Source organism: Phodopus roborovskii, unplaced genomic scaffold (assembly GCF_943737965.1).
Source record: "Phodopus roborovskii unplaced genomic scaffold, PHOROB, whole genome shotgun sequence".
Taxonomy (NCBI): domain Eukaryota; kingdom Metazoa; phylum Chordata; class Mammalia; order Rodentia; family Cricetidae; genus Phodopus; species Phodopus roborovskii.
The window spans coordinates 10,982,717-11,005,812 of NW_026126602.1; positions in this window are offsets into that span (position 1 = coordinate 10,982,717).

A 23,096-nucleotide genomic window follows, 5' to 3' on the forward strand; every position below is an offset into this window, starting at 1 on the left:
TCCTCTTCTCTTCCTCATTACTGCCTCTCCACTCACTGACTCCCCCCTCCCAATATGCTCACATCCATACAATAAAGATATCTCTTTAACTATGTTCATAGAAGCATTATTTGTATTAGCAAGGACCTGGAGGCAACCTGGATGCCCCTCAACTGAAGATAAAGAAGATGTGGTACATTTACACAATGGAATACTACTCAGCGGAAAATAACAATGGAATCTTAAAATTTGAAGGCAAATGGATGGAACTGGAAAAAAAAAACATTCTAAGTGAGGTAACCCAGTCACAAAAAGGGGAACATGCTATGTACTCACTAATATATGGATTTTAGACATAGAGCAGAGGATCACCAGCCTATAATTCACACTGCCAGAGAAACTAGGATACAAGGAGGAACCTAAGAGATTCATACAAGGTCCCTCACAGAAGGGGAAAGGAACAAAATCTCCTAAATTTATCTTTTATTTTTAAGATTAATTTTTTATTTTATGTATATGAGTGTTTACCTGCATGTGTTTATGTAGACTGCTTGTGTATAGCACCCACTGAGATCAGAAGAGGGCACTGCATCCTCTGAATCCATACAGTTAGATTGTTAGCAGTTACATGGTCGCTTGGAACTGAACCCAGATCCTCTAGAAAAAGCAGGTAGCACTTATAAGTGCTGAGCCATCTCTCTATACTCCTAGGTTTATCTTAATGCATTCAAGTTAACACTCAAAAGTCACAGTCACTTACCATTACACCACTTACCATTTGGACACCTGACACATCACTTTGGCTTAAAAAGTCTACTCTTGGCTTCCATAGGATTATTGCAGCCACATATTACAAAATGCATTAATTACAACTTCAAAACTATCCATAGACTTAACACTTTCAACACTCTTTAAAAATAGTCTGTTTTCAGATTTAAGCAATCTCTTAACTCCTTAGAACATAATAATAAACAAGTTGCATATTTCTAATGTCCAGTGTCACAGAAGATATGTTCCTATCCCAGAAAGGAAAAAGAGGGACATAGCAAACCTCAGGTCAAAGAAAGTCTGGAACCCAATAGGTAAACACCAAATCCTGCAGTTCTGTGCCTGAGATCTAGGTGTCTTTATGGTATCACCTGGGAGCCAGCAGCCTAAGGCTTTTGTTTTCCTCTGATTCTGTGCCATGTACCAAATGCAGCCTTTCCCTCCCGACTGTTCCTCTCCATACCTGCTGCTCTCCCCAGCATGGGTCTGAAATTTCCAACATTCTAGCATTTTCACTGCAATTTCAGTTTCACCATAATAGCCTTACACAATTGCCTTTTGGTTTCTCCTCTCATGGGATCCAGCCCTGTTACGCAATGACTTTTTGGATCTTGATGCAAGTTTTTGTGGCCTAACTCCTGCAGCATCTATATCTGCAAAAACAGTATCATCGGTAAATATAGACACTGATATTCCATAGTGCCTAAGCCTGTGAAAACAGTACCTTCCACATGGACACTGATGACCTCCCAAGTTCTGCTGTCAGATTGACATGTAGTCTGGCTCCTTTCTACCACAGCTGTAATGTTTCCCTTGTACTCTGGTGGCTTCAGAATGTAGGGAAAATAGCCCAAGGCAATTATTTTCCAGCAAGAACTCCCTCTGTATCATCCAGCATTTACAGTCTCTCATTTCAAATAGAATTGATTTGTACTCTGGAACTCTTCATGGATAGGAATTTTGCATTCAAGGCATTCCCCTTTGTGGCCCGTGTCTCTCTCCTAAGTATTATAGACACTTCCTTTGTGCCTTGACCTCTCCTCAACTTAAACCAGGTATGATCTTTTCTCATCAAATCTCACACTTATGCCTGAAAATTTATCCAGGTTCACAGCCCTTTCCTCAACAAATCGCCCACTTCTCATCAACAAGATCAGAGTCTAGACGCTTTGCTGCTAGGAAACAAACAAATTCATTTACTACTTTGAATGCTCTACAGTGTAATGAGACATTTGAGGGGGAGAGGAAGAAATCAAAATGTCATGCTGTCTATTCATAGTTCAGTTTTATTGTTAATTACTTGTGGTGCCTGAGTCAAACATTAACTTTATGTAAAAAAATAACACACTTGTTCATGCATGTATTCATATGCACTCACATGGTTCAGCGCTGGCTGCAGGCAATTTCAGGCATCCACTGGGGTTTTTTCTTCTTTTTTCTTTAGTGTGGCCCCCAAAGATGAAGAGGACACCACTGTAAGTTGATTTTTAGACTCAAATTTTATATGTCCAATACTGCTCCTGCCAGAGTTCAGTCTCGTAGACAGGTGAACATGAAAAGACTCAGGAAGAAAAAGGAAAAGAAGTAAGCATTTTTGAGATATTAAAGGAAGAGAAGTCACTGTATGGGTCATAGAAGGGAAGAAACAATTAGGGAAGGATGAAAGAAAATATACCTTTAAAAAACTAAAGTAAATGAGACAGAAACTGAAAAATTCACATTCTTTACATAGCTATTGACTTTTGTGTTTCAGTGGCTGCCCTATGTGTGCCCTTAAGTATTTTCAGGTTTTATGGTACAGGCAAAGGAAGAGACATAGACGTGTAACATTTACTGAAGCTTAAGTTTCAGATGAAAACTCTTGAATCCTATTCTTCCCATGGTTTTGCCCTTATTACGGACAGTAAAAATCTACAGCTTTCAGCACCGTGTTGAAATTTCTATGCTAGGAATTTGTTTACTGCCCTACTCTCAAGGAAATACCTCCTCTACAATAATGACCACTGTCTTACTAGCTGAGTCGTTGTTTGCCATGGCTTCATAAGGCTGCACTGATGATATGTACAAAATACCAACTTTCCCTCAATGGTCAGAGACATATATGGAAGGATAATTAAGTTTGTTTTTATTTTTAAGGGTTTTGAAAGAATAGCATTGAATTATTTTCATGTTTTAAAGACAACAGTTTAGTTCAGTGTGACATAATTTTCATTAGCATCACAGCAACACTTATTTAACACATCCCTTATCTAGCATAGACCAGATGCCTTACATATGCTCTTTTTTAAATATAGTGAACCTTATCTAGCACTTGACAGATGTGTTCCTAATCCTCACAACAATCTTCAGCAGCCACGTGTTCACATACACTTTGTAAATGAGGAAACACACTCCCAGAGAGGATAAGCAACTTGCTCAAGGTTGATCAATGAGAGCCAAGATTTTAATCCCCACAAACACACATACACATTTTTCACCGTACTATTTTGTGAAGGCAACTATTTTTAAAAATGAAGCTCCTGGAAACCTTAGGAAACTTAAATAGTTGCTGTGAAAAATATATACTCTTTATACCTCTCATTCCTCAACATTTATGGTGGAGGTCAACTCAGTTCTTTAGGTCTATCTTCAGGTATGCAATGCCATAAAGTAACTCTAGGTGTCACTAGCAGGCCAAACGCATAGAAAAAGGCATAGAAGAAACAAGATAAAACAAGGGAGAAAAGGGATTTTTATTGTTATTATTATTATTATTTTAATGACCAGAGACGCCCATTGGGTGAGCTTACTTTCATACTTAACCTATTTATGAAGATGTGCATGAACACTATGTACACAGTACCAAATGTATTTATTTTTCCTTTTCCTCCAGAGAGTTTTTAAAAAGGAAGCAATCTTTAGTTAATTATAAGGACAAAATTCCAACGGTCCATGCCTGTGCTTAAAAACACTTTTCTTTTTTAAATTCAACAACCAAATATAGACTTGTTTAACTCTAAAAGGGGTCTGATTAAGATGTTAGTATTTTTTTTTACTTAAATTATTTTCAAAACTTTCCAAATGCTTAAAACTCACAAGTCACTTTCTTGACAGCAGAATCACATGCATTGTTTTTCAGTTTCTGTATTCTTCATAAAATGATGATGACAAAGGGGAATAAAATTAACGTGATTTTAAACAATGATGCAAATCAATGGACAGCAGAGTAACTGACCTTCAGATTCCTTCCTGTGGACACTGAACATAATCATCTTCTGACAGTGAAAGTCTGAATTCAGAGTTGTCAAGGTTGCTTATGGACACTGATGTATGCTTTATGAAAATTAAGCTTCCATGGAAGACCGACACGTGACAAAAGAAAAATCTTATGAAACTACCTATGTTTGTCTTCTTCCTTCAATTTCTTTGAAGCCATCTGGTGTTCTTTTTTTTAATTTGAAACAAGCTTGTTATACATGTTAATCCCAGTTCTCTCTCCCTCCCCTCCCCTCTGTTCCCCCTCCACCTCCATCCCATCCCTTTTATGTTTCCCAGGGAGCATTAGGCCTTCCATGGGGAGTCTTCAAAGTCTCTCATATCATTTGGAGCAGGACCCAGGCCCTCCCCCATGTGTCTAGGCTGAGAGAGTATCCCTCTGTGTGGAATGGGCTCCCAAAGTCTATTACTATACTAGGGATAAATACTGATCCACTACCAGAGGCCCCATGGACTGCCCAGGACTTACACCCATGTTCATGGAGTCTGGGTCGGTCCTATGCTGGTTTCACAGCTATCACACTAGAATCCATGAGCTCCCTTCTTGTTCAGCTCAATGTTTAGCTGTGGGTGTCTGCTTCTGCTTCCATCAGTTACTGGATGAAGGCTCTATGATGGCATATAAATTAGTTATTAATCTCATTATAAGGGAAAGGGCATTTAAGGTAGCCTCTCTGCTATTGATTAGATAGTTGGGGTCATCTTGTAGATATCTGGACATTTCTCTCATGCCAGATTTCTCTTTGTGCCTATAATGGCTCCTTTAATTATGGTATATCTTTTTTTGCTCTCCTCTAATCTTTTCCTTACCCAATCTTCATGCTCCCTCATGCCCCTTCTTCTGCTCTTCTTTTTTCTTTTAACTCCCTCTCCCCTTCCCCCTTGCTCTCAATTTGCTTGGGAGATCTTGTCCCTTTCCCCTTCTCCAGAGGGCAATGTATGTCTCTGTTAGGGTCCTTCTTGCTTCCTAGCTTTTCTGGCAGTGTAGATCGTAGGATGGTAATCCTTTGCTCTATGCCTAAAATCGATATATGAGTGAGTACATACCATGTTTGTCTTTTTGTGACTGGGTTACTTCAACTGGGATAGTTTCTTCTAGTCTATCCATTTGCCTCCAAATTTCAATAGTCCATTGATTCTTTTTTTCTGCTGAGTAGTACTCCATTGTGTAAATATACCACATTTTCTCCATCCATTCCTTAGTTGAGGGGCATTTAGGTTGCTTCCACGTTCTGACTATTACAAATAATGCTGCTATGAACATAGTTGAACAGATGTCCTTGTTGGGTGAATGTACATCTTTTTGGTATATACCTAATAGAAGAATGCTGGATCTCATGGTAGACTGATTGCCATTTTCCTTAGTAACCTCCAAATTGATTTCCAAAGTGGCTGAACCAGTTTGTACTCCTACCAGCAGTGGAGGAGTGCACCCCTTTCTCCATATCCTCTCCAGCATAAACTGTCTTTGATGTTTTTGATGTTAGCCATTCTGACAAGAGTAAGATGATATCTCAAAGTTGTTTTGATTTGCATTTTCCTGAAGGCTAAGGATGTTGAGTACTTTTTTTAAGTGTCTTTCAGCCATTTGAGATTCCTTTATTGAGAATACTCTATTTAGTTCTGTTCCCACATTTTAATTGGATTATTTGGTGTTTTGGAAACTAGCTTCTTGAGTTCTTTGTATATTTTAGAATCAGCCCCTCTGTCAGATCTTTTCCCATTCTGTGGGCTGCCGTTTTGTCTTGTTGATTTTGTCCTTTGCCTTATAGAAGCTTCTCAATTTCAGGAGGTCCCATTTATTAATATTCTTAATTTCAGTGTCTGTGCTGCTGGTGTTATGTTCAAGAAGAGGTTTCCTATATCAATGTGTTCAAGCGTATCTCCTGCTTCTCTTCTAAGAGGTTCAGTGTGGCTGGATTTATGTTGAGGTCTTTGATCAATTTGGACTTAAGTTTTGTGCATGGCAATAGATATGGTTTTATCTGCAGTCTTCTATGCTCTAGCATCCAGTTATGCCAGCACCATTTGTTGAAGATACTTTCTTTTTTTCCATTGTATAAATTTAGCTTCTTTGTCAAAAATCAGATGTTCATAGGTGTGTGGGATAATATAGGGTTTTTTAATTTGATTCCATTGGTCTTCCTGCCTATTTTTGCACCAAAACTAGCTTTTTTCAGGACTATAGCTCTATAACAGAGCTCGAAGTTAGGGATGGTGATGCCTCTGGAAGTTCCTTTATTGTACAGGGTTGCTTTGGCTAACCTGGGTCTTTTGTTTTTCCCATATAAAGTTGAGTATTGTTCTTTAAGGTCTGTGAAGAATTGTCCTGGTATTTTGATGGGTATCACATTGAATCTGTAGATTGCTTTTGGCAAGATTGCCAGTTTTACTCTGTTGTTCCTACCTATTCAAGACCATGGGGGATCTATCCATTTTCTGGTATCTTCTTTAATTTCTTTCTTTAAAGACTCAAAGTTCTTATTATATAAGTCTTTCACTTGTTTGGTTAGAGTTACCTCAATATATTTAATGGTTTTTTTTTTTTTTTTTTTTTTTTTTTTTTTGTGGCTATTGTCAAGGGTGATGTTTCTCTGATTTCTTTCCCTGCCCCTTTATCTTCTGTATATAGTAGGGCTACTGATTATTTTGAGTTAATTTTGTATCCTGCCAATTTGCTGAAGGTGTTTATCAACTGTAGGAGTTCCCTTTTAGAATTTTTCCAGTCACTTATGTAAACTATCATATCATCTGCAAATAGTGACAGTTTGACTTATTTCTTTCCAATTTGCATCCCCTTGATCTCCTTTTGTTGTCTTATTGCCCCAACTAGAACTTCTAGTACAATATTAAAGAGATATGGAGAGAGTGGGCAGCCTTGTTTTGTACCTGATTTTAGAGGAATCCCATTGACTTTCTCCTATCTGGAGTTCTTTTAAGTATATCTTAGCAAGATTGCAGTGACCTTCAAACCTAAGGGGTATAAGTTTCACTGTTTGTTCACTTAGTGTACCATTTTCTTCCTTTTTATTCAATTATAGTTTCATGTATACACATACCAGCATACTTAATGTACCTACAAAGCACATGCATTTACTGGACACCTTGGGGGAAAAAGGTAAGAATAAGTACACCGGGTATGCTGGCAGACACATATAATCCCAGTTATTAGGAGTCTCAGGCAGGGAGAGATCCCAAGTGTGGAGCTGGCCTGAACTACTGAGAGAGAGCTCCATCTCAACAATCAATCAATCAAACAAACAAACATAAAAGAAGCACTCAGGTATCACACACTCTGGAGGGATGATGAGCAAGGACACGTTTCTGTTTGCCATTCCACCTTGAACAGTGGGTGCTGCCCTATCATCAGCCCTCACTCAGCAAGCATAGTTGAGATCACAGTCTGTCGCAAAAGACAGAAAGATAATAAAATGAAAGGAATAATGATACCAAAGGATTTACAACTGGGGAAATCCTAATAGTTACAGAGTCTAAAAATCTAGTCTGCAGCACTCTGTTTATTGAGTGACAGAGTTGATCTGACTCAAGATAGGGCGTACCTGTTAAATTTAGACTCGCAACCAAACTGTATGTGAAAGAGTTGAGAGAGATATCTAAATTCTTCCTATATTGATACTTTTAGTGTTTTCTCAATAACATAGTAAACATATATATAGTACCTGTTGTTCTTTTGCTGTAGCTAATGCCTACAAAACACAAACACCAGATTCAGAGTCCACGTGGAGTGTATTGAGACAGGAGAGAGAAAGGGGGGTAGCTGGTGGCCAACCAAAAGCAGGGGAGAGAGAGAGAGAAAGAGCAGAGAGGAAGAGCAAGAGAGAGCAAGAGGGGGGCCAGAGAGAGAGGTGCTTGGCACTCTTTCTTTAAAAGGGGGACTTGTAACTGAGTCCTCTGGCAGCCAGGTAAAGCTTGACATAGCAATGACATGGCCATGAGCGTCCCGCCCATCGTTGGGGGTGGGGGTCAGCAAGCTGCTGATTCCTAACAGTACCTCTGATGCAATCATGAAGAACCAATGTACAAATGATTTTGAAAATATCACTTTATATTATAAATATTTATTATTTATTAAGTAGCTATGTAGATTCTTGGGATTGATTCATTCATGTAAAAACAAAACAAACAAAAAAACTTAAGGTGACAAGTATCTTTAAGGAGTGGATAATAAAAGAAAAAGGAATGATCAAAGTAAACTTAAATAGGATCGTAATATTGCTAAAGTTTGCAATGCATTATATGATGTTAGTCTTGGTTCTTAAACATAAGCTGCTTATTGGGCATTTTCAGACGTCACTAAGTACTTACTCTTTAAGATAATCTAAGACCTCCAAATGCTTCTTCTAAAAAATCAGAAATGCCTTATCCCTGGTGTTCTTTGGAGGCATTAAGTTTTTCTGCTTTGGTTTCCTACTGGTGCTTTTCCCTAAGGCTACCATCCTCTAACAAAAGCAGACTAATCAAGCTGCTCACTGTCCCTGAAATAAGCTGAACAGCATCCCTAGTTTTGGCCAAGTGCTGGAAAAAAATTTTCTCCATATCTGGAGCCTGACAGCAGCCATCCTTGGGAGTTTGCTTCAGAGTGTGGTAATTTTCTTTGCTAAGTATCCCTGTGTGTGTGTGTGTGTGTGTGTGTGTGTGTGTGTGTGTGTGTGTGTGTGTGTGTTTCCTTCCTTCCTCCCTTCCTTCCTTTCCTTCCTCCTTCTTTGCTTGTTTCCTTTCTTCTATCATTCCTTTCTTCTTTCATTCCTTTCCTTTGTCACTTTTGATTTAGATTTTTTTTTGGATATTAAACAATGACAAATTGTGAATTAGGGTGGAAAATTATTTTGTTGTGTGAAAAAGCAACAGCTTTTATTCCTCAATATAACAGTTAAACAAGGAATTGCCTGGGGTGGGACATGGGACATCACAGTAACAATTAACGTCTAATTTATTAATCTTTCTGTTATTCAGCAAAGTTTGGATTCAGATTCACAAAGCTATGCTCAGCTCTTCACTCCTATCTCTGAATAATCAGCTTGAGGTTATTCAGTGAATCAAATTTCTTGCCAGATAGTCCTAAGCCCACTTCTTTTTGCCTTTTATATTGCTGCAACAAAAACATTTAGTGATTTTAACTAATTAGGTACTTTAGACTTCAAAATTGCAAAATAAATATTATTTAATATAATCGCCAAATGTCCCTCTTTAATAGTCAAAGGCAATGCTTTCTCCTAAGTATTCAGGATGTTTAGAACTGATTTCATGTCACATAGGAAATAAAACATGTTTGGGCCTATATTAGTCAGGGTTTCTAGAGAAAGAGAACTGATGGCATGTGTGTGTGTGTACACATGTGTGACTGAGAGAGAAAGAGAGAGAGAGGGAGGGAGAAAGAGAGAGAGAGATTGAGAGACAGATTTACTAGAATGATTTATGACTGACAGGATTTGTTCCAGATAGTATAATAATGGCTCCCTAGTAATGGAAAGTCTGTGAATCCAGTAGTTGGTAAGTCCATGGGGCAGGAGATCTCAACTGGTTTTCAGTATATGTCAGAATCCAAAAGAAGTAGGCTTTAATGCCAGTAACGGAATGGGTTTGCCTATGAGTGAGGACAAGCAGGTACAGGGGCATGGGTTGGGGAAGGGAGGAGAGGGAGAAAAAAGGAGGGGGAGCGAGAGAGAGGGAGAGGAAAGGGGGATGGAGAGGAGGGAGGGAGAGAGAGATAGAGAGAGAGAGAGCTTCTTTGTCATCCTTTATTTAGTCTGCCAGATGAAAGGTGGATATTCCCACCTCAAAAGACGTGTACTAAAAGTAGTCTTCAACTGCAAGTGATTTAATCAGGACAAAATCTCTCACAGGTGTAGTGTACCCAGCTGTTTGGGATTTATTTAATTCCAGATGTAGTCAAGTTGCCAGTCAAGAAGAACCATCAAAGGGCCCCATTGTTTTTTGTTGTTGTTCTTGTTTATGTAATGGCATTGAGCACCACCTTGGGTCAGACAGACCCTATTTTATATCATAATCCCATACCCCCAAAGGTAGACATGCTCTTCAGCATAATGATCTTGAAGTGGAAAGAACATTTGAAGCATTGTGGCTGGAACAGAGAGAACGGAAGGTGGGGTGGTGCAAATGTGTCTATGTTCATGCAGGCCATCGGAGAAAAACATGGTTTTTGCCTTTTGTTTGCAGAACCTTTATGTAGGTAACAATTAAAAAGATTGGGGGCAGGAGAAAATAAAATTAAAATCCAATTAAAAATTTAAATGCTACAACAAGCTCATAAAACTGGAAGAGAGAACACAAGGCCATTTATAGAGTGTGTATTTTCAAGACCTGGTGATGCTTATAGTAAGAGGTCAGCAGAATAGAAGATAATGTATTCAAGGTGAATTTTGGATTAGAACTGGGGGACTCACTGATGAACTACATGTGGAGAGGACAGAAGAATTACCCAGGAATTTTATGTCAGTTACTAGGTGACCATAGGTTGTGTCCTGTGAAAAAGAGCTAAGCCAGTGGACAAAGGCCACTGCTGGTAGCACAGGGTCTTCTTCCATTCCTTTCTTTGTTGGTAGCAGATGATTGTTATTAAAAATGGCAGCCCATCCAACCAAAGACTATCTTTGTCTGCTCCTCCTTGTAGCTCTGAGTGTGACTGGAGAAGGAGTTTTTGACAATGAAATATTGTTGCAAATCTTATGTAAGAATTTTAAAGTAACTCATGTACTTTCTTTGTCTTTGAAGCTGAGCAAATATTTGTCCTTCTATTCTTATATGCATACTTACAAAAATGCAGATTTATGTTTACCAAAAGGCATGTCCAAAGATGATTAAAACAGCATTCTCATAAGATTATAAGTTAAAGACTGACATATTCATGAAGAGGAGAACTGACAAAAAACTTTTTTGCATATTATATTTTCAGTGTCTTATAATGGTAAATTATGTTGCCTGAATATTTATTTCCTAATAATGTTGTTGAACATAGAAAAAAAGCATAATTCTCACGATTAAATTTATGACAAATTTCCATGACTGACATATGGTGTGGGAATTCAAATAATAGTTACCCTTAGAAGAAGGAAGGGACAATGACATAGAAGCCCTGGTGATGTGTCTGGGAAATTGGGAATGTTCTATAGCTTGGTTTGAATGCCATTATATGGATTTTTGCATTCATTTTTGCATTTTAAGGTTTTATCAAATGGAAGAGGCATTCATTCAATAATTTGTTGCATAAACTAAGTTGAATAAAAGTCAGAAAGGAAGAGTTCTACTAGGAAAACATGACTTGTGTATTTCAGTTATCCATAATAATAATCTGTAGTTCTCTGAGAAGAGAAATGGTTATACTGTGTGTTGGATATCTTCTTTAAACTAAGGAAGGTATTTTCTAAATTTTTTCGGGGGTATTTTCTAAATTGTAAATATCTAAATCAGTAGATTCTTACTTCCTAGAAAAATTTCATTCAGCATATTACTTTCCTAACAAATAATTAATTAGGTACTGATAGTAAAATTGGGTACAATTGATTTTATGTGGTATTTACAAAGACAGAAATGGATTGTCTCTGTATTTCAGAAAGGCAGCAATAAAGTTAACTCTGAAAGTTTTAGGAGGTGCCATATGAGAAAAATAGGAGAGCTTTAAAATGTTCCTAACAGAACACATCCTCTGAATGCACAGTACTAGATCTTATTTTTATTATTTTATTTTATTATAAATCATCTTATTTTACATGTCAACCCCAGTTTCCTCTCCCTGGTAGAATTCTTCGGGTCACTTATGTAGACTATCATATCATTTGAAAATAGTGAACGTTTTGTTTTTCCTTCTCAATTTGTATCCTCTTGATCTCCTTTTGTTGTCTTATTGCTCTAGCAAGAACTTCAAATATAACATAGAGATATGGAAAGAGAGGGCAGCCTTGTCATGATCTGGATCGTAGAGGAACCACATTGAGTTTCTCTCCATTTAGTTTGATGTTGGCTGTTGGTTTGCTGTATATTGCCTTTATTATACTTAGGTATGTCCCTGTTATCTCTGATTTCTCAAAGATCTTTATCATGCAGGGGTGTTGAATTTTGTCAAAGGCTTTTTCAACATCTAATGAGATGATCATTTCGTTTTTCTTTTTTAGTTTGTTTACATGGTGGATTAAATTGATGGATTTTTGTATGTTGAACCATCCTTGCATCTCTGGGATGAAGCTTACTTGATTATGATGGATGATTTTTCTAATGAGTTCTTGTATTCGATTTGCTAGTATTTTAATGAATATTTTTTCATCAATGTTCATGAGGGATATTGGTCTGTAGTACTCTAACTTAGTTGTGTCTTTGTGTGGTTTGGGTATCAAGGTAGTTGTAGCCTTATAAAAAGAGTTTGGCAATGAACCGTCTGCTTCTATTGTGTGGAACAATTTGAGGAGCATCGGTATTAGATCTTCTTTAAATTTCTGGTAGAATTCTACACTGAAACAATACTGCCCTGAGCTTTGGGGATTATAGGTCTATTTAAATTGCTTGTCTGTTCTTGGCTTAATTTTGATGATACCTGTCCAGAAAATTGTTCATTTCTTTTAAAATTTCTAATTTTGTGTAGTACACCTTTTCAAAGTATGACCTGATGATTCTCTGGAGCTCCTCAGTGTCTGTTGTTATGTCTCCCTTTTCATTTCTAATTTTGTTAATTTGCATGTTCTCTTTCTGCCTTTTGGTTAGGTTAGATAAATGTTTGTCTGTCTTGTTGATTTTCTCAAAGAGCCAACTCTTTGTTTTGTTGATTCTTGGTATTGTTTGCTTTGTTTCTATTTTATTAATTTCATCTCTCAATTTGATTATTCCTGGTTTTTACTCCTCCTTGGTGAGTTTGCTTCTTTTTGTTCTAAAGTTTTCAGGTGTTCTGTTAATTCTATAATGTGGCGTTTGTCTAGTTTCTTCATGTGGGCTCTTAATGCTATGAACTTTCCTCTTAGAACTGCTTTTATAGTGTCCCATAAGTTTGTGTATGTTGTGTCTTCATTTTCATTGAATTTGTAGACTGGTGAAAATGAAAAGACTCAGGAAGAAAAAGGAAAAGAAGTAAGCATTTTTGAGATATTAAAGGAAGAGAAGTCACTGTCTGGGTCATAGAAGGGAAGAAACAATTAGGGAAGGATGAAAGAAAATATACCTTTAAAAAACTAAAGTAAATGAGACAGAAACTGAAAAATTCACATTCTTTACATAGCTATTGACTTTTGTGTTTCAGTGGCTGCCCTATGAGTGCTGTTAAGTATTTTCAGGTTTTATGGTACAGGCAAAGGAAAAGATATAGATGTGTAACATTTACTGAAGCTTAAGTTTCAGATGAAAACTCTTGAATCCTATTCTTCCCATGGTTTTACCCTAATTACGGACAGTAAAAATCCATAGCTTTCAGCACCGTGTTGAAATTTCTATGCTAGGAATTTGTTTATTGCCCTGCTCTCAAGGAAATACCTCCTCTACAATAATGATCACTGTCTTACTGCATTTTTAGCTTCTGATAGATCTAGTCCCATGAAGATGCTCCTATGCAGAGAGTCAGATGATTTAGTTATTAGTTCATCACAACCTATTAATCTAGTTGAGGAATAACCAACAGAATGACCCATTTTCATAGTTAGTTCAGAATCCACATTGTTAGAGCCTCAAAGCCATCCTAGTTTATAAAAATTCTAGAGGAATACAGGGTTTTTATCTTGCCTCCACAGCACTTGTAAGTTGTGGTTTAGGGGAAATCATTCAACTTGTGTTGTTTCCAAGTAACATGGGAATAGGAATATACCTCAGAACCATGGAGAATATTGGATTAATACAAGTAACAAGAGCTTCATGTTGGCTATTAAATAAGTTTGAATACATGCTAGCTATAATTGTGGGGGTATTAGCATTTCTATGTAAGAATAGAAAAACTCAAGACTTACAAACTTGGCCCTAAGAAAGATGAATGGACAGGTCAAACTGAATCCAAGAAGTCAAAACTTACCTTGTGGCTCCTAATTTCAGTTCAGCATGAAATACAGGATTTTCATCCAGAAAGGCATTCACCACTGACCCTTCTGCAATGATTGGGTCTATCTCAGCCATTCTTGATGAGAGGGAGAAAGATAGTGGACATTCTATCAGGTATTTGAAAGGAGTTGGATATACTGTGAGGCTTGAAACTCAGATGATTGCAGTATCTGGGGATAAGGCTCGGAGCACTGGTGATGTGAGGTTCTGAGGATCAGTGAGACACAGCATTGGACCAAGTTGGAAGCTGGTGTAGTAGGTCTCCATCACATATTTCAGTGGCAGCAACAGTGGCCAGACTAAGGTAATACACCAAGGTCACAGCAGGTGCCTCAGACTCTCCATTGGTTTGGGATTTGAGGTCCAATCTCATTATGTACTCAGCTCCTGCTTCCATAGTTCAGCTTCTACCAAAGACCTGAGGTTAAAGACCCATGGAAGAAAAAGTTCCCATTCATGGGAGAAAATGCAAATATCTAGATTTAATGAGCTTTGATTTTTACTGAAGCTTGTGACAAACTGTGGAAGCCTGGGCTATTTATTTTTATGCACTTAGGGCACATTATTCTACTTGATTATATATTTCTGCTATACTTAGAATCAGCCAGAGGGTGAAAGGCAAAGTGAGGTAGAAGGCCTGACCATAATCCAGCATCATCCAGTGAGCTACAGTTTTGGTTTTACATGTAAGAATGTCTTACACATATTTAAAAGAAAATATTTTGTTCATTAAAAATGCATGTTCATAAAAATGAGCACATTGTATAGCTGGGAAATCTTCTTTGGCAGGATCCCCTGCCTCTTCTGTTCCGCATATAGTTCCATGATTCCAAGTTCTTTGCTGTGCAGTTAATTTGATGTCACAGCTGCATGTATTGCCATTACTGAGGGCTGCCATAAGAAAAACTCATAGCTTCAGTGGCTTTAATGGCAACTATAACTTCTGTTTTTTCTTTTGCACTCCTTGTATGGAGTAAAGGAGGAGGTGGTTGGGAAGAGGAACAGGGAGAGTGAAGGGTTGAGAAGACGGGAGAGGGGAAAAGAGGAAGAGGAGAGGGAGGGACACAGAGAGAGAGAGGGAGAGAGAGTTCTCCCTGGTCATGACATTTAAGACATTACTGTTCTTATCTTATGATCTTACCTTCATGACTTCATCTACTTCATATAAATCTAATCATGCCTAAGACCAAAGGTATGTGTTTCTGTGTATGTGGTGTGTGTGTGTGTGTGTGTGTGTGTGCGTGCGTGCGCGCGAGCGTGCACGTGTGCACTGGCACATGCTCACACTAACAGGTGCATTTTCATATGCACTATTAAGTTTATGTTAAGTATATATAGGATTTTTTTTCTTAGTGGGGTAGAGAGGACTGTATAAGCTAAACTGTGTAATTTCCCTTAAATTATAAATCAACTCAGCTCTCTAAGCCCCTCCCACTTTTCCCTCTTGTTTTGTTATTGGGGCTGTTGGTTGATATGATACTATCAAGCACAGGGACAGACTGTTGCCGAACATCATCAGTGAAGCCAATTCTTAGAGGACACATATACACACACACTGGTGCTAACCCCTCACCATCAAGATGTACAAGCCAGTGTTTCTTGAAATACATAAGATGGATGTTTTCATAAAATCTGCAAGAAAAAACCCATGGCATACCATATAGCTCTATGTAAACTTGGCTCAAGCTAAAATTATCTAAGAGGCAGGAACCTCAATTAAGAAAGTGCTTCCATAAGATCAGCCTGTATGCCTTTAGTGCATTTTCTTAATTAGTGATTGATGGAGGAAGGCCCATCCAATTGTGAGTGCTGCTATTCTGGGTCTGCTAGTCTTGGGTTCTATATGAAAGCAAGCTAAGCAAGTAAGCCAGTAAGCAACACCACTCTGTGGACTCTGCATCAGTTACTGCCTTCAGGTCCCTGCCCTGTTTGAGTTCCTGCTCTGACTTCCTTTGATGGTGAACAGTAATGTGGAAAAGTAAGAAAAATAAACCCTTTCCTCTCCAACTTCCATTTTGGTCATGGTGTTTTGTTGCAGCAATGGAAACTCTGACTATGGTAGGCACCAAAGCTATAGGAATGAAAACTCTTTTTCCTAGACACACAACAATGTAGCAAACTCAAAAATGGAAGAGATGAATTCCTTCCTGCTATGTAAACTTGAGTACTTGGGATATTCCCTGAAGGTATTTATGTGGGTCTCATTTTCCACTTTCATGCAACATGATTGAATCAATGGGAGTTTAGGATAAAGAGCTCTCTATGTGCTTTGTGACAAGAAATTTGATTACTCTTGGCTTTTAACCCAAGAATGGCTCAATCAATGATAGGAATCAATAAATAAATCTTCCTGATAGTGCTGCAATTTGTATACAATCTATCCTCAAGAAATATAGAAATATTTTACTCTGATTTATGAATATCGAATCTGTCCTGATATATAAGTATTACTTTCATTTGATAAATGTGTAGTACCAGTTAAGCTAAATTATATTGATTATTCCTAGTTTTTAAAAGTGACCAAATTTATTAAGTAACTATTTCAAAATATTTATATATCCAAAAGAAGATAGTGAGCACATTGGAGGTCTTATAAGTGTCTATAAGTGCCATTTTCTTATTTCCAGAATATAAGTTGGTGATAAATTACACATTTCTGGGAGAAAATTTAGGGTGCTATGAATTTGCTGGGGTATATTCCCAATCTTGTCCATTCCCTTTTGATTTTCCTTGTACAAACAGTAGCCATGGCAGTCACATATAAAGCTGGATTCATAGTTCCTTCTCAAAGAAGAAGCTCAAAGGGAGGGAGACTAGGAACCAAGCTTGCATATTCTATGTGTCCTTCCTGCTTCTCAAGAATTTTGCTTCTATGACTTATCTCTATGAATTATAAAAGTACCTTCCAGTCTCCCACCTTTTAACCAAATTGTTTAATGTGAACATTAGCTTTTATTTTAATTTTAGCCCCATTAAAAATAAAACAACATTGTTATGCAATGAATAATCTACATCTTTGGTTAGTGTCCCCTCCCCACCTCCTCCTTCCTTCTTTCAAGAGAAAAGATGTCCTGATCCTCTGGTTCTTAATTTTTTTTTTTTTTTGTCTCTTCCAAGATGTTCCCTGATCCTTAGGCATAGACATTGTATTTTAAATGTATTCAGTGGGGGATCAGCCCCTCATGGTAAGTTGATCTTTTCCTTTGAGCAGCTGTGGCTTTTTGTAAGGATCTGTTTGCCTCATGCAAAAGGAAGAATCTTTGATGAGGGCTGAGAGGTACAACTCCCTGTGGATCTAAGGATAAGAATTTGAATGCACTTAGATATTTTTAACACAAATGTTTATTGTGAGTATCAATGAAGATGGCTCTTTGAGAGAGTGTGAGATGTGGGTAAAAAGAGGGTAGGCAGATGATTGGAAGGAGTGTTGGCTGCTTGGCATTCATGGACAGAAGAGATTTCTCATTCTAGTATTTGGAATGCATAATTTGAACTTCATAAAAAAATAAATATTTCACAAGCACACTGAAAAACAATCAAGTTCTTTACAGGAGCAGCTATATCAAAATGAGAAAGCATAGTAGTTATTGCTCTTTTTGAAGGCTACTTATGTGGAACTATCAAAGCTTAATATGTGGCAAACATTGCTGCTACTGGAAATCAAAACGGCATTTCAATTTCAGATTTAATATTTATATTACTTGGCATGTAATATTATCTGCTTCTCTTATTTTAAAATTTTTACTCACTTTTCATATTTTATCAGCAATCTATTTAAACTTTTTTAAAAAATGATTTATTTTATTTTATATGTTTGAGTGATTGTCAGCATTTATGAACGTGCATCACATTCACACCAGTTGCCTGCAGAGACCAGAAGTCTTGGATCTCCTGGAACTGGAGCTACTACAAATGGTTGTGAGCACCATGTGGGTCCTGAGAATCTGAAGTCCTCTGCAAGAGCAACAAGTACTCTTAACTGCTGTGCCATCTGTCCACTACCCTCCCCACAAGCCATTTTTTTCTGAAGCCAAATGCTTAGGCACCTGCGGACATTCCATAGTTTCAGGAAGGTCATTTTCATCATTCCTCACAATCCAGTCTGAAGATGTATGCTGCATTGCATCAATCAAGTTATGATTTTTGAATATGACAATTCACAAAGAAAATCAAACTTTCTCAAATGTTGGGTACTAAAGGAAGATGTGTCATTAGATGTGTTCCAAAAGCAAAGAAGCAAAGGGTCTTTCTCCTCTTTTCTTGTCCTAATGTCAGTTTGGTTAAAAAAAAAAAAAAACATTTAAGAACAGTCTTGGATTCAAAGAAAACCACCAGATAAAAGCACCTGGTTATTGCTGTTGTCATAATGCATTACAACTCTAGAAAGTCTTCTATGTGAAACTTCAAAGTCATCACATTTACAGCACTACAGTTCATTCTTTATGTTATGAATAAGAAAACAATACTGAAGACATTCAGGAACTTACTTATAATTAAAGACTCAGAGGGAAATATAGTCTAAGAGTGGCCTGTCATATAGATTTCTTGCTGATTTGACTACATGGTAGAGAGAAAGTCATATTCAAATATGGAAATGTATATTTTTACAAAGGGTTAATCAATTATTTTATTACTTATGGTACACACCTGTTTTCTTTTGAATCTGGACTGCCAGAGGCTTACATTAGGAATGCTTAGTTCCCGCGTACTGGTGTATTAGGAAGACTACAGAATCCTTAGATAATGGGGCCTTACTGAAAGTTTTTGAAGGTGATTCTGGTCTCCCATTTCCTATCTCAATCTCTCTGCTTCCTGATCCCCAGAGAACAGCCTCAAACATACTTACCCCAGCATAAACTGAGCTCTCCTGCCAAGACTTTCTCACCACAATGAATTAACACCTCCTGGAAGCATGAGCCAAAACAAAGCTTTCTTCTCTTAGGATGTTTCTGTTGGGGACTCTATCCACAGCAATGTCAAAGTGACTGATAGAAAACTGAATATTTCTGTTTTCCCCAAACTCATGCAGTGACAAATAATAAACCTCAATGTGATGGTGTTAGGAGGTGGAGCCTTTAGGATGTGTTCCTTCACAAGGATAGAATCTCTGAAGTCAGAGAACAAGCTTCTTCAATGATCGCATTGTGCCAGGACACAGCAAAAGCACAGCCATCTGTGAAGCTGATCTGTCAGTGTCTTGATCATGGACTAATTACTTTCCTGGGCTTGTGACATACTTTCTATTTGTATAAGCCACTCAGCCTGCTGGGACTAGGATTTTTTCCTGTTAAAATTTAGACCATTCCAGAATCTGTGTTTAAATCAAGTCCTGTGACTGCAATGTTTTTCCACCAGACGTTTTGCCAGAGATACCATGGGAATTGTGACTAGAGACTGAGTTTTCAAGACAGTTAAGGAAACATGAGAACACATGAGAAACTTTTCGAGACTGGCTGTGTCCCCCAAAGAGTGATATCAAAGTTTTTGTCATCAGCATGTGACACTATTGGGTGGCAGTAGAACTTTAGAGAACAGACTCTCATGAGGAAGTAAGGTTACTGTGGCTATGTTCCAGAAGTGGCTATTACTACCCCATCCCCTTCCTGTCCTTTGCTTTTACTTCCCTCCCACAATGAGGAAATAAACTTCCACTGCCAGCCAGGTCTGCAGTTAAGGGCTGTCTCACCACAGGCTCTAGTGTAATAGGCCAGTCAACTGTGGACTGGAACATCCACAGCTAGGAGCCCAAATAACCCTTTCTTTCCTTTAGGCTAACTATCTTAGGCATTTTTGTCAGAGTGACAGAAAACTGAATGGTAGACTATTGTATTAACTGGATGAAAAATCCATGCAATCAAATTGATAAATATTTAATCCCATTTCCATAAAATGTAGCATTTTAGCATCTTGTCAAATGTAGCTTGGTTAATAGCATTATTCATTAACTATAAAGCAAACTTTACTATCAGGACCAGGCACATTTTAAATGTGTTTGATGTGATGTGGTATTAAACATTTCCAAATGGCTATGAGTGACCTTAAAACTCCCATCTCTTCCCATCCCACCTAGAGACAACTATTCACATGCCAAATGCCACTTCCTAGTAAGGCTGCCCACTGCTCTGCATCTCTGCTTCCTCCAGGGTAAGCAGTTAGAGTTTGTGTCTCTTGGTTCTGGTGATAATTTATTCACAGGAATGAATTGAAGTTCTCTGTTTTGCTTGTGTTTCAGTATTCTTCACTTTTGTGTTTACAGAAATGGGGCCAGGCCAGGTAAGATAGTGGGTGGGTGGCCTGTGGAAGTTTGAATGAAACTGCTTTTTGGTTCAGGACCTAAATTTCTTCCAGTATGACGCTAATTTTTGGAATTTATCTATGCTTAGATTGAGACTCATTTAATCTTGGAAGACATACAGCTCTTTCTGGGTCCCTTTGCATACTTTAATTTTCTTCAGACTGCATAAGCCCTAGTGTAGGAGAAACCTATTCAATCCTTTGACTTTTCATGAAGGAATGACTAAGTTGAAACTTCCCAGCATGTCTTCCGGCCTTCTCTACTTTGTTCCTTTTTCCTACTTCTCGAGCACAGTAAAATATTTCCTCTGTATTTTACTTTTGAACACATCAATGAAGGATTTTTTTAAAAAAACAGAAACATTTCAGGTGCTGAGAAAATGTCTTAGTGAATGCCAAGTAAGCACAGAATCTGAGTTCTGATCCCCAGAAGTCAAAGGTTTCAGGAGTTGGGGAATGTTAAATATTATTATCCTCTGAGACAAACAGCTGCTACCTTCAAGATTGGGAGTTCCACTGTGCTCACTTGCAAAAGTGAGCTGGACTTGTCTGTTTCCATTCCCTCCAAAGGGGTGGGAAATGTCATGGGAGCCTAGGGACTAGGCTGGAGAAAACTAGAAAAAGGGGGCTTTTTCTATAGGGCCATGAAAAGCCATTGACCCAGCTGGGTAGACTTTCTGGGGCAGCCTTTTGGGGGAAGTGCCCACATCCTTGTAAGTAACACCTTACCTATGCTCTGTAAATAAAGTCCAATAGACTAAATCTGGTGGAATCATGTTTCAGTTCCTCACTAGGAATTTAGGAGGAAGTGTAGACATCATTTGTCTCCCCCTAGGAAGGAATTTTAACAATAGGTACACTACATTCTCCTATAATGCCAGCATGGAGTCTGCAGCAACTAGATGTCAGCTGTGGCCCCAGCTGCCTTCATTCACTGATTTATCTTGGGGTCCCTAGGACCAATTTTCTTAAAGGTTATTTATATTTTTAAAAAGTGAATAAAACAGAGAGATGAGCACCATACTCATTGTTCTCATTTCTATGGAAACAATGTGAGCAACAGCCACTGAAGCTTAAAAAGTACCTTAAAAATGGTGATTGGAGATGTTTTGTCATTTGAAACTTGTATTTTTTATAATTCTCTAATCTTTTTTTTTTCTGTTTTAGTGTGTGTGTGTGGGGGGGAAGTAAGGTAGAGGATGCTTATCGTACTGCTTAATATTATTGCACTTAGCCTTTCTTGATTAATTATTGCTATATGCTGCAGATGTTGGGCATAAACTGGATCATTTAATGTATAATTACACCTTTTGGATGACTCTCAGATCTATTGCTGTGATTTTCCATGGGTTTCTGCTGTTCTGTGCCTGAACAGATTTGAGTCCCAATCATCCTGTAGCAGGAGGTATTACTTCATGGATGAAGAGAGAGAATTAGAAGCCAGCATGAAGAGAAATCATTTGTGTAATACCAGGGAAGGTGCTCCAAGGACCTTAAAAGAGAGGAAACTGTTAAGTGACACCATGAACAACTATAAAAAATAAATTCCATTTCACAGGTGGTGAAACTGACAGTCCGTATGATAGGTAATGGTCGACATAGGAGTAAGTTTTCAAGAAATGCTTCATGGTCTTGGAAACAAAGTACTGTTTGTGTGCTGCAGCCAACCTCGTGAAACATGAATATTTATCTCTGAGCCCCATGGAAAAATACAATACTGAAGGTATAAAATGGTAAACAAGAGAAAAATCCCAAGTATACCTTTTGCTTTATCTTGAACTTTACAGTGTTAGCATAAAAAATATAAGATGTGCTAGCTTTTCTTTACGGGTAATTGTTTTTAGAAAAAGTATCAACATTGTATAATTTGATTGTCTTTTGTGTGTGACAGAATTAGACTTTCAATATAAAATCGCACCAAAAAGCAAAAAACAAACAAACAAACAAAAATATCATCACCAAAATGTGCAAATTCTTTAATTGAGTACTGTATTTAACATCTAATATGCTTGGTAGTTTTGGTGCTGTGACTCCTTCCTGCAAATCTTTTTCCAATGAAAGTGACAGTTGACCTGAGTAGTGCATCTGAGGTGCCCTGAAGATAAAGTAATTCATAGAGCTCTGGAAAGTTCTGGAACACTAGCATAAGTGAAACAGCTCTAAACACAGGATTATTTTATATTTTTCATTTTCTTTAATGTGTTCTAGACATTAAAGTCTAGATTATCATAGTCAAGAAACTGTCAACAGGTCTTAAAACCTTTTAACACACACCCATAATTTCAATCTAAATCCAAATAAATACTAGTTCTTATGATACCCCTGACACTGGTCCCATTGCTGCCAATGGTCCCATAGCCCAAACCATTTATCACTTTAAAACCCGGGTTCATTTTGTAAAATGAGCATAATAAAAACTGTGTGGTCATGCAACTTCCTTGCTAAAATAACCTTCCTGAGTTTCAGGAAATGCAGGCTACATTCCATGTTCCTTATGAGACACACTGTCCTTCACTAAATTGCTTTGGGTCTTACTTCTGGTCTTATTTCAGTGTTCCTCTGTCTTCTTGTGTATGTAACTAGAAGTAGAATTGCCAAGTTATCTAATAACTTCATATTTAGTAATATGAGTAACTGCCAGCATTTTCTAAAACAGATATAGTATTTTATCTTCTTCTCAGTAATGTGTGAGAGGGTTTTTACTTTTTGACATTCTAAATAATATTTACTATTTTGGGACTGTTTTAATTTTT